The sequence below is a fragment of the Syngnathus scovelli genome, unplaced genomic scaffold, assembly GCF_024217435.2.
Source record: "Syngnathus scovelli strain Florida unplaced genomic scaffold, RoL_Ssco_1.2 HiC_scaffold_24, whole genome shotgun sequence".
Lineage (NCBI taxonomy): Eukaryota > Metazoa > Chordata > Actinopteri > Syngnathiformes > Syngnathidae > Syngnathus > Syngnathus scovelli.
In genome coordinates, this window is record NW_026061333.1 from 958,054 (window position 1) to 970,620 (window position 12,567).

Here is a 12,567-nt window from a genome sequence, read left to right on the forward strand (position 1 = left end):
GTCCCATGCACAACCGGGTGCGCGACTGGGAATTGGGGCAAGCCTCGTGCTGCAGCGGCTTCTGCACTTCCCAGCCCACGTGCATGGCAGCCAGCACCAGGGACGGCCAGATTGGCCTGAGCTCAAAGGGCATCAACCCTGTGATAGGTGCACAGTTCCATGGAAGGGCCCCCCAGCTTGCACTCACGTACAAGATGGAGTATGTAGACACAGAGAATCAATTGAGTCGCTCCACTGACCTGTTTGGCTCTCGTAGTGACAATGCCACTTCAATGCTCACACTCAACACAAACTACTGTAGCGTGGCCACACGCACCGCTGATGGTACCATCACATCTAAGATAACTGGTCCCGGTTCAAACTGGTGCAGCAAATGGTACAACAACCTACACCCGCCCAACAATGATGCCTTCATCCAGGGCTACTGCGTGCGCAACCCAACCTCGGCGGACTGCAAGTGCGCCATGCGGACACGCGATCCCGCCTACGCAAAAGTCAAAGCCATGAAGGTGTTTAACGACGGTTGTTGGTATGCCCCATGCGCAGACTCCGTCAACCAGCTGCTGCCTAGTGCGGTGCGCAAGCCCACGTGCCCGGCAAATGTATGTGAAGTTGCCCATCAGATGGTGGATACTGGTGCTGTAACCATCGAAGACGTAAAGAACATTATCAACTGCAACTTTGACGGCCACGGGCCCAAGCCGCTGCCCCCACCTCCACCAACACCCCCGTCCCCACCCCCACCTCCACCTCCGGCGCCAGCGCCAGCACCAGTGCCGGCGCCTGTGCCTGCGCCTGCGCCTCCAATTCAGCCCATGTCCATGCTGATACCCTTGATAATTGGGACCGTGACTATTGTGCTGGTACTGGTAGCCTTCTCGTGAGATAGCGATCACATAGGTACTGAGCAAAAGAGAGCAAGGTGTCTGACGCGGGACCCATGTGTATCCACACGGCCATAATGGCGCCAAAGATATCACAGCGGCAGCCCTCGCTCGCGAGAACATACTCCTCGTAGACTGTGAGCGGCCTGGGGCCCACCACCCTGACTAATCACGCGTTGTGTGAGATGTTGTTTCACCCGGCCGAACGCACGCTCCAAGAGACAGTTCAGCCTAATGAAAACGGCTGCACCATGAGTCACCCACTCCACGATGAGGCTGTGGATCGCGTCCTGGTAAAATACAACACTACTCAACTCCAGTTTATGTGCAGCGATCCGGATATTGTGATCATGGACAGGGGCAGAGCCGTTGACAAAGCGGCCATAGTGGCCAGACTCTCGGGCTCACCGCAGACCACTACCGTTACATCAGCCTCGCATCGGCCCGCGGTGGCCAGCAGCAGCAGCAGCAGCAGCAGCAGCAGCAGCAGCAGCAGCAGCAGCAGCAGCAGCAGCAGCAGCAGCAGCAGCAGCAGCAGCAGCAGCAGCAGCAGCAGCAGCAGCAGCAGCAGCAGCAGCGTCCAACGTATTCCAAGTATGCGTGAGTGCATGAGAACGATGTCTATGAGACAAGTGGTCGCCATGTGCAAAGAACGTAACATCGATGTGAGAAATGAAGATACCGGGCGCCCGTACACCCACGCAGAGCTGTGCAAAAAGCTAACGGGCAGTTCTCCCGGTACCCGAAACGGGACTGGTGGTGGACCCGGCGCCCGCAAACAGTCTAGTGTACATTAAGATGCCTATGCTGCATAACACAGTTCGCGCAGCCCACGGTGTCACGTACAGCTTTGTGGCCGTGCAAGACTCTGTTCCGGGCACTTACAAGCCTGTGGATCCGGAGCACTATGTCGTCTGTCACACCCCTCCGAAGGACATTGCAGTGCAGCTGTCGCCCATCGACGGTTGGGGCCCGGACATCAAGTGGACACTGTTTGTGTCGCTGTCCGTGTACAGCACCACAAACACACCGGTGTTTTGCTCATGACGAGAGACTGTATTCGAATCTCCCCGATCGACAGTGCGCATACGAGATGTACAAAGGCCTCGGGGCATCGCCTGTACAAGTTGAGTCTCCCCAATCGACAGTGCGCATATGCGATGTACAAAGGCCTTGGGGCATCGCCTGTACAAGTTGAATCTCCCCAATCGACAGTGCGCATGTGTGATGTACAAAGGCCTCGCTACATCGTATAGGCACTACCATGGCAACAAGAGGAGCCGATCCAACCTCTATAAGACATACACCACGTGCATGCGGAATACGCGGCACGACATAGCGGAGTATGCCCGAAGAAAAGGATTGGAGACCACTATTAACGGTCGGGATATGACAAAGTCCGAGATGTGCGCCATGCTGTTTACGGATCGGGTACCGCAACAACGGGTGAGCATAGACAATGCCGTTAGGACTCGATTGGGGAGACTCAACTTGTACAGGCGATGCCCCGAGGCCTTTGTACATCTCGTATGCGCACTGTCGATCGGGGAGATTCGAATACAGTCTCTCGTCATGAGCAAAACACCGGTGTGTTTGTGGTGCTGTACGCGGACAGCGACACAAACAGTGTCCACTTGATGTCCGGGCCCCAACCGTCGATGGGCGACAGCTGCACTGCAATGTCCTTCGGAGGGGTGTGACAGACGACATAACGCTCCGGATCCACAGGCTTGTAAGTGCCCGGAACAGAGTCTTGCACGGCCACAAAGCTGTACGTGACACCGTGGGCTGCGCAAACTGTGTTATGCAGCATAGTGTGGGGCATCTTAATGTACACTAGACTGTTTGCGGGCGCCGGGTCCACCACCAGTCCCATTTCGGGTACCGTGATGGTGGGAGAACTGCCCGTTAGCTTCTTGCACAGCTCTGCGTGGGTGTACGGGCGCACTTGTCTCATAGACATCGTTCTCATGTGAGAAAAAATGTGTGTTTTGTGTTAAATGTACCGTCCAAATCGTCTCCGAGAATCGCATACGACAGAAGTACACTATTGGGACTTAGAAGCAACAACTGCACAAAGGATATATCCGGAGTTAACTTTGCAATGGATCGCGAAACTCTTCGCGTTCTTGGAATAACGTCCCGAGACAAAGGAACCTCCGAGGCAGCGGGCTCCCCCTCCCCCACCAGCCGACACTGGAAGCAGCTGAAGCGGCGGTGGAGTCTGAGCACACGCCGGAGGAGAAGGCGAGGTTCCCGAGCCGGCATCACACACCGACTGAAGAGAAACCCTCACAAAACAGCACTTCCATCTATTCTCCTTTCAAACGTCCGGTCGTTGGAAAATAAAATGGACTATCTCAAGCTGGACTTAACTACAGAACGAAAGGTGAGAGAATGCAACGCGATCATCCTCACAGAGACGTGGCTTCACAACAACGTTCCGGACAGCGCCATTAAATTGGATGGGTTTACAACTTTCCGCGCGGACAGAAACCACGCCAGCACGGGTAAATCTCGAGGAGGTGGTGTGTGCATTTACATTAACAACAACTGGTGTACAAACGCTGTAGTTACTACAAGTCACTGCTCAGAGAACATTGAGTTTTTAACCCTCAACTGCCGTCCATTCTACCTACCGCGTGAATTCAATACCGTCAACATCACAGCTGTTTACGTCCCCCCCAGCGCTAACACAAAGGACGCACTCTCCATACTGTACAAGTCTGTGAGTACACTACAGAACACACACCCGGATTTGGTCTGCATAATCGCTGGCGATTTCAACCAGGCCAAATTGAAAACAGTAATGCCACACTTCCACAAGTGTGTGAACTTTGCAACAAGGGGAGAAAACACACTTGACCAAGTCTACACAAACATCAGACAGGCCTTCAGAGCGGTTCCCCACCCCCACCTGGGTTCATCAGACCATCTCTCTGTTATGCTAATTCCAGCCTACAGACCTCTGTTGACGAGAAGCAAACCAACTGTGAAGCAGATCAGGGCCTGGCCAGAGGGCTCCACAGCAGCTCTACAGGACTGTTTTGAACGCACAGACTGGTCTGTCTTCAGGGAGGCGGCCACCACCAACCAGGACGTCAACCTCACCGAATACACAGACTCTGTAACTGGATACATAACGAAGTGCATGGAAGATGTAACCGTCACCAAAGACATTACAGTGAGAGCAAATGAAAAACCCTGGTTCACCAGGGAGGTACGTGAGCTCCTGAGGGCACGCAATGCTGCTTTCAAGTCTGGGGACAAGGAGGCCCTCAAGACTGCTAGGGCCAACTTGCACCGGGGTGTGAGAGTAGCCAAGCGTGCATATGGTCAAAAAATCAACTCACACTTCACAGACACAAAAAACCCAAGACGCCTGTGGCAAGGCATCCAGTCAGTCACAGACTACAAACCATCCCCCCCACCGTGTGAGGACAACATAGACTTCCTCAACTCTCTCAACACCTTCTTCAGCCGGTTTGAAGAAAACAACACCACAACACCCACAAAAACCCCAGTACACCCAGACAGCACAACACTTCAACTGGACCCAGCGGACGTGAAGAGGACCCTACTCAAGGTGAACCCCAGGAAAGCTGCAGATCCAGACAACATACCCGGGCGCGTGCTCAGAGACTGTGCAGACTCACTCACTGACGTCCTCACAGACATCTACAAAACCTCTCTGAACCAAGCCATCATACCAGCAATTTTCAAAGCTACCACCATCGTACCACTACCCAAGAAGTCACCAGCATCATCACTGAATGACTACAGACCCATAGCACTCACTTCCATCATGATGAAGTGCTTTGAGAGACTGGTGAAGGCCCACTTAACATCCACACTCCCCACTACTCTGGACCCATACCAATTTGCCTACCGCCCCAAGCGCTCCACTGATGACGCCATAGCAACAGCACTCCACCTCTGCCTGGCTCATCTGGAGAACAAAAACAGTCACGCGCGGATGCTGTTCATTGACTTCAGCTCTGCGTTCAACACAGTCATCCCCCAACATCTGGTGAATAAGCTGAGTACAATAGGCGTCAGCACTTCACTGTGCAACTGGCTGCTGGACTTTCTAACGAACAGACCGCAGACAGTCAGAGTCGGAAACAACTCCTCAGCGACCACCGTCATAAACACTGGGGTGCCGCAAGGATGTGTGCTATCCCCCCTGCTGTTCACGCTGATGACCCACGACTGCTCTGCCAGATTTGAAACGAATCACATCATCAAATTTGCAGATGACACAACAGTGGTGGGCCTCATCAAAGACAACGATGACTCAGCATACAGAGAGGAGGTACAGCAACTCATCACCTGGTGTGATAGGAACAATCTGCTTCTCAACGTAAACAAAACGAAAGAAATCACTGTGGACTTCAGAAAGAAACAACCAACACACATCCCACTCATCATCAACGGCAGTGCAGTAGAGTCTGTGAAAAGCACAAAGTTCCTGGGAGTGCACATCACTGATGACCTCTCATGGACTACCAACATCACTGCGCTGGTCAAGAAGGCACAGACACGACTCCGCTTCCTGAGAAGGATGAGAAGAGCCGACCTCCCCACCTCTGCTCTCACCACCTTCTACAGAGGTGCTATTGAGAGCATCCTGACCAGCAGCGTCTCTCTTTGGCATGGCAGCTGCCTAGCTGCAGACAAAAAGGCGGTGCAGAGGGTGGTGAGGACAGCAGAAAAGATCATCAGGTCACCCCTTCCAGCCATTCAGGAACTGTACACTTCACACTGTACCAAGAGGGCAATGAACATCATCAAAGACACTACTCATCCTGCACACAGACTGTTCTCCCTTCTACCATCAGGGAAGCGGTACCGCAACCTGCGGTCCCGCACAAGCAGACTGAGTAACAGCTTCTTTCCTCAAGCCATCAGACTCATGAACACACTGAGGAAAACCACTTGAACATTCCAAAGTCACCATGCCACTTGGCACTTTACTCTTGCACCTTATATACAGTTATACACTTTTTCACTTTACTTCTATGACCACTGATTGTACTTCTGCTGCTGTGTATGTATGTGTGTGTGTGTGTGGGTCTGTATTGTCAATACTCTTATTACACACCGTGTGTGTGTGTGTGCGTGTGTGTGAATGTGTGAGAGAGTATTTTATTGTATAGTACTGCACATGTTTATCAGCATGTTAGTGTTTGAATGACTGCAATGTGTAAGTGTGCATTGTCTATGTTTATGTTGTGAATGAATATGTCAGAGAAAGAAATTGTAAATTCAGTATGAGTAAGTTAGCTGTGTGTGTGTGTTGTGTGTTGTGTGTATGTGTGTGTGAGAAAGAAAGAGATTTATGTCAATGTCTTATTTAAATGTTTTTAGTTAAACTGCACATTGGAGACTGGTCAAACGCAATTTCAAACTTCTGTGGTAACCCTGTTACATAGGATTTTTGACAATAAAGTAAACTTGAACTTGAACTTGAACTTGAACTCATGCACTCACGCATACTTGGAATACGTTGGACGCTGCTGCTGCTGCTGCTGCTGCTGCTGCTGCTGCTGCTGCTGCTGCTGCTGCTGCTGCTGCTGCTGCTGCTGCTGCTGCTGCTGCTGCTGCTGCTGCTGCTGCTGCTGCTGCTGCTGCTGGTGCTGGCCACCGCGGGCCGATGCGAGGCTGATGTAACGATACTGGTCTGCGGTGAGCCCAAGAGTCTGGCCACTATGGCCGCTTTGTCAACGGCTCTGCCCCTGTCCATGATCACAATATCCGGATCGCTGCACATAAACTGGAGTTGAGTAGTGTTGTATTTTACCAGGACGCGATCCACAGCCTCATCGTGGAGTGGGTGACTCATGGTGCAGTCGTTTTCATTAGGCTGAACTGTCTCTTGGAGCGTGCGTTCGGCCGGGTGAAACAACATCTCACACGACGCGTGCTTAGTCAGGGGCATGCCTCGCTCATTCAGGTAAGGGATGCCCTTTTCCGTGCACATGTTCTGCAATTGCCCCAGACTGTGAGTCCTTACGGCATTGTCTATGCTCACCCGTTGTCGCGGTACCCGATCCGTAAACAGCATGGCGCACATCTCGGACTTTGTCATATCCCGACCGTTAATAGTGGTCTCCAATCCTTTTCTTCGGGCATACTCTGCTATGTTGTGCCGCGTATTCCGCATGCACGTGGTGTATGTCGTATAGAGGTTGGATCGGTTCCTCTTGGGTGTTGCCATGGTAGTGCCTATACGATGTACCGAGGCCTTTGTACATCACACATGCGCACTGTCGATTGGGGAGATTCAACTTGCACAGGCGATGCCCCGAGGCCTTTGTACATCGCATATGCGCACTGTCGATTGGGGAGACTAAACTTGTACAGGCGATGCCCCGAGGCCTTTGTACATCTCGTATGCGCACTGTCGATCGGGGAGATTCGAATACAGTCTCTCGTCATGAGCAAAACACCGGTGTGTTTGTGGTGCTGTACGCGGACAGCGACACAAACAGTGTCCACTTGATGTCCGGGCCCCAACCGTCGATGGGCGACAGCTGCACTGCAATGTCCTTCGGAGGGGTGTGACAGACGACATAGTGCTCCGGATCCACAGGCTTGTAAGTGCCCGGAGCAGAGTCTTGCACGGCCACAAAGCTGTACGTGACACCGTGGGCTGCGCGAACTGTGTTATGCAGCATAGTGTGGGGCATCTTAATGTACACTAGACTGTTTGCGGGCGCCGGGTCCACCACCAGTCCCGTTTCGGGTACCGTGATGGTGGGAGAACTGCCCGTTAGCTTCTTGCACAGCTCTGCGTGGGTGTACGGGCGCCCGGTATCTTCATTTCTCACATCGATGTCACGTTCTTTGCACATGGCGACCACTTGTCTCATAGACATCGTTCTCATGCACTCACGCATACTTGGAATACGTTGGACGCTGCTGCTGCTGCTGCTGCTGCTGCTGCTGGCCACCGCGGGCCGATGCGAGGCTGATGTAACGGTACTGGTCTGCGGTGAGCCCGAGAGTCTGGCCACTATGGCCGCTTTGTCAACGGCTCTGCCCCTGTCCATGATCACAATATCCGGATCGCTGCACATAAACTGGAGTTGAGTAGTGTTGTATTTTACCAGGACGCGATCCACAGCCTCATCGTGGAGTGGGTGACTCATGGTGCAGTCGTTTTCATTAGGCTGAACTGTCTCTTGGAGCGTGCGTTCGGCCGGGTGAAACAACATCTCACACAATGCGTGCTTAGTCAGGGGCATGCCTCGCTCATTCAGGTAAGGGATGCCCTTTTCCGTGCACATGTTCTGCAATTGCCCCAGACTGTGAGTCCTAACGGCATTGTCTATGCTCACCCGTTGTTGCGGTACCCGATCCGTAAACAGCATGGCGCACATCTCGGACTTTGTCATATCCCGACCGTTAATAGTGGTCTCCAATCCTTTTCTTCGGGCATACTCCGCTATGTCGTGCCGCGTATTCCGCATGCACGTGGTGTATGTCGTATAGAGGTTGGATCGGTTCCTCTTGGGTGTTGCCATGGTAGTGCCTATACGATGTACCGAGGCCTTTGTACATCACACATGCGCACTGTCGATTGGGGAGATTCAACTTGTACAGGCGATGCCCCGAGGCCTTTGTACATCGCATATGCGCACTGTCGATTGGGGAGATTCAACTTGTACAGGCGATGCCCCGAGGCCTTTGTACATCTCGTATGCGCACTGTCGATCGGGGAGATTCGAATACAGTCTCTCGTCATGAGCTAAACACCGGTGTGTTTGTGGTGCTGTACGCGGACAGCGACACAAACAGTGTCCACTTGATGTCCGGGCCCCAACCGTCGATGGGCGACAGCTGCACTGCAATGTCCTTCGGAGGGGTGTAACAGACGACATAGTGCTCCGGATCCACAGGCTTGTAAGTGCCCGGAACAGAGTCTTCCACGGCCACAAAGCTGTACGTGACACCGTGGGCTGCGTGAACTGTGTTATGCAGCATAGTGTGGGGCATCTTAATGTACACTAGACTGTTTGCGGGCGCCGGGTCCACCACCAGTCCCTTGAACACAATTGCGATGCAGCTGTGCCCCTGCATCATTTGTGGTAGGTGCATGGTTGCTCTGTCTGATGTGCCGACCAAAGCTAACAGCATGTTGTTTTCTTACTCACACCCTCTGCTTGAAAGAGTGTCCACAGTCAAAATTGGCCTCCATGAGGTTGTTAGCTATCATCCACCGTTTGATGACCGCACACAGTTGCTCTCTGGACATGTCTAGGAAGTGCAGGAACCGTATGGCGTCGTCGCGGGTGGTTGTGACAAAGTTAGCCATGAGGTTCAAAGGGCGCATGCTGCTGACCCACTTGGCGCACTGCCTCATCAGGCTCTCCGTAGTACGTGTGGAATCCGGCACGTGTGGCTTGAGCCGAGTCACCAGCAACTTGATGAGCACCCACTCTTCCATATCCACGCAACGCTGGCCCACCTTGAGCCTCCTCAAGTCCCCGGCCGGGCCCAAACTCACATCCCTGAGACAGAAGTCACCGCGCGCCGGGTTATACATGCCGTAGTAGCCCACCGGCGACGCCATAAACCGCCGCTTACGCTCGGCCCCGCGGTCGGCCGGATCACTGCCCCACTGCAGCATGTGTGTGGCGTTGCTGCGCTGTAGAATCAGGTTGGCGTCGTACAGCCACACCTGGTACGTGTCGCGGTCCCAGAAGCCCTCATAAAGGTCCAGCACCCCAGCCTGGTGATCGCTCAAGGTAGCACCCTCGGCATACATCTGGATAAGACGCTTCAATACCTTCAGCTGCACAGGACGCGGCATGCGCACCATCTCCGTGGCTTCCCGGTGACCCGACAGGATGTCATTCAGTAGCGCTGGCGCGGCCCTAGTATCTCGCCGGGTGCATATGGCGGCCACGCTCAGGTAATGTTCTTTGGCACACACCAAGTTGTTAGAGTAATACTCGTCGTCCACCAGCTTGCCCGTGGCGTGGGGATCCGTGGTTACCAGCATGCTGTTCCCGATATCCGAGGGGACCACGTAGGCAACGTGGTCCGAAAAATTGCGCACGGGCACTCGGTGCGCCCACATGTACCAGAGCTCGGGTACCACGTCGACGCCCCACCCCACCAGGTTGGAGCCCATAAGCGCTTTGGCCTTCACCTTGGCCGACGGTGCTACGTACTGGCGGCGCTGTACCACCGGCCACTCGCCCCTGCACGTGTACTCACAGTCGGTATACTGGCACTTGCGGGAGCCGTCCACCTGGCGGCGATTGCGGGCCTTCATAAATACACAGCGGCCACCTTGAACAGGTACTCCACATGTTTGATCTCCACGTCTTTGTCCATGGCCGTGCGCAGCATGTCCAGGTCCAGAGACTCATCGTCTGTGCGGCCCACGGCCACCACCATGTGCACGTGGACCACAAGCCGTGCCTCACCCAGTATCAGGCGTGTGTAATCATGGGACCGGGCGCGCACGGCCCGGTAGATGGCCTGGAAGGTTTCGGTAAAGTTCCAGTGGGGTGTGAGTATGAACAGGTCCGTGACATCGCGCATGGTGAAGCCCTCGGCCACGGCCCGGCTGCCCAGCACCAGCGCTACGTCAGAGCCGTCCACGTTACGCTTGTGGTTGAACCGATCTAGCATCTTCTGGGCGCGCGCCGAGTCGGCGCCCGTTAGCACCATGAAGCGCGTGGGCCGTTTGACGCCACCGTACGTGGCGCCTGTCACCATAGTCCAACCGCCGTTCCGCAGCAACTGAGAAAACAGCGCCACGCCCGTGCCGCGCACCACGTCACAGTACACAAAGCTCTTCCTAGCAACCCCCAGTTGCGACATCACATAGTCGAACTTGACGCTGTAGTTGGCCAGGTTGCCCTGGGTGGGCAGGGCCGCCAGTGACGCTTTGCGCGTGCTGGTGAAGATGGTGTTGGTGCGCTGGTCTTCGGCCACCGCGCTCAGGTATACGCCCCGCTGGTACGCCGACATCTTCAGCTTGACCACCTTGAAGGGCAGACCGTCTATACGTCGGCCGCGGTAGCGCACCCTGACGCCGCTGCTCTTGCCTAGCACATATGACACACGCCCCTTGGCCGTCCTCATAAAGTCCTTCTCTGCACCCCGGACAAAGTTGCCCGCGCCCGTAAAGAATCGCGACTTGTCCACGGGCTCTGGCAAAATCAGGTTCATGACATCCACGATCTCGTCGGCGCGGTCCGCCATGGGCGTGCCCGACAGAGGCACCTTCTTGGCCCCACGCACCAACCTCATGAACATCAGCAGCGAGCGGTACGCCGCATTGTCCTCCCTCAGGTTGTGCACCTCGTCCACGATGATGAGGTACCGCTCGTACGTGGTGGCCAGTAGGCCCCGCGACACGCGGTTACACCACGCGGCGAAGCGGTCGTATGTGGTGAAGCGGAAGAACTGCTCCACAGACCGCCGCTCCCGACGCCACGAGCTGTTGCACTTATCGAGCAGCTCGGACCGGAAGTTGCGCATTAGGCCCTCGCCGCGCGTGATCACCAGCACCCCTCTGAGGTACTTGGCGGCGCACTGGGCTATGGCCACGGCTGTGCACGTCTTACCGGTGCCCATTTCGTGAAAGAGCAGCAGCTCGTTATAGGGCGTCTCGGGACTCAGGAAGCGCGCCAGGTACTCCTGCTGCACAAAGTCATCCTCGGGGTCCAGGCCGCCCTCTAGCCTAATGTCCCCATGGACCCCAAAGCGCCGCTCCTCGATATCCGGGTACAGCGACAGGAAAACCTCCATTTTGTTTTGATCATTCGCAGATGAGATCCCTGAACCGGCCAAAGTCCACCGGCTCCCGAATGCTGTCGTAGATGCGCAGTGCCGTGAAGTACGTGTTAGTTTGGGTCTTGTCGGAACGCACACGCAGCACACGCCACGCGCCGTCCGCAAAGGCGCACTCGACCACGCAGCCGGCCATGCCCGGGTCCCACGCCAACACCTGAGCAAAAGGCTCCGTGGCTGCGTGCAGGTACAGCCCCGCGCACTGGGCGTCGATGGGCACCAGCTTGAAGTCCACCGTGTTCTTTTCGGGAGGCTTGTACTTTACCACGGACACGTCACGCCCACCGTAGTAGGGCTCCTCGTTGGACTGGAACAGAAAGCCGTCGCAGTCGGACCGGTCGGCATACGCCTCGTAGAGTGCTTCAAACTCCGACAATGGCACAAACACTTTAACCGTGACACGCAGGGGCCCGTGGTGACAACGCGCCACCACACGTGCAGCCTCAAGCCCGCTGTCCAAAGTGTAGTCAGCCACGTGGGTACCGCACACATACACCGCATCAAAGATGTACAGGTCCTGGCCGCAGTGCTCACAATCTACCAGGGTGTCCGTCAGGTGCAGGCCGCAGGGCCTCTCAAACCGCTCCTCGGTCAGTTGCCATATGGTCGCGCAACGGTCCATGACGTACACGTGGTCACGCCCATCTATGTACAGCATATACCGGGTGCCGTCAGCCTTCCATGTGGCGCGCCCGTCAGCGCCCAGCCTCACCACCTCGGAATAATTATGTCTGCTCATCGATACGGGCATGAAACTGGTCACGGTAGCGATAGCCCACGGCTCCTGTGATGACGCGTGTTATCTCAGCGCACAGCTCCACGTCGTGCACGGCCCCTAGGCCCAGCTTGTGTGTGGACGTCTCACAGT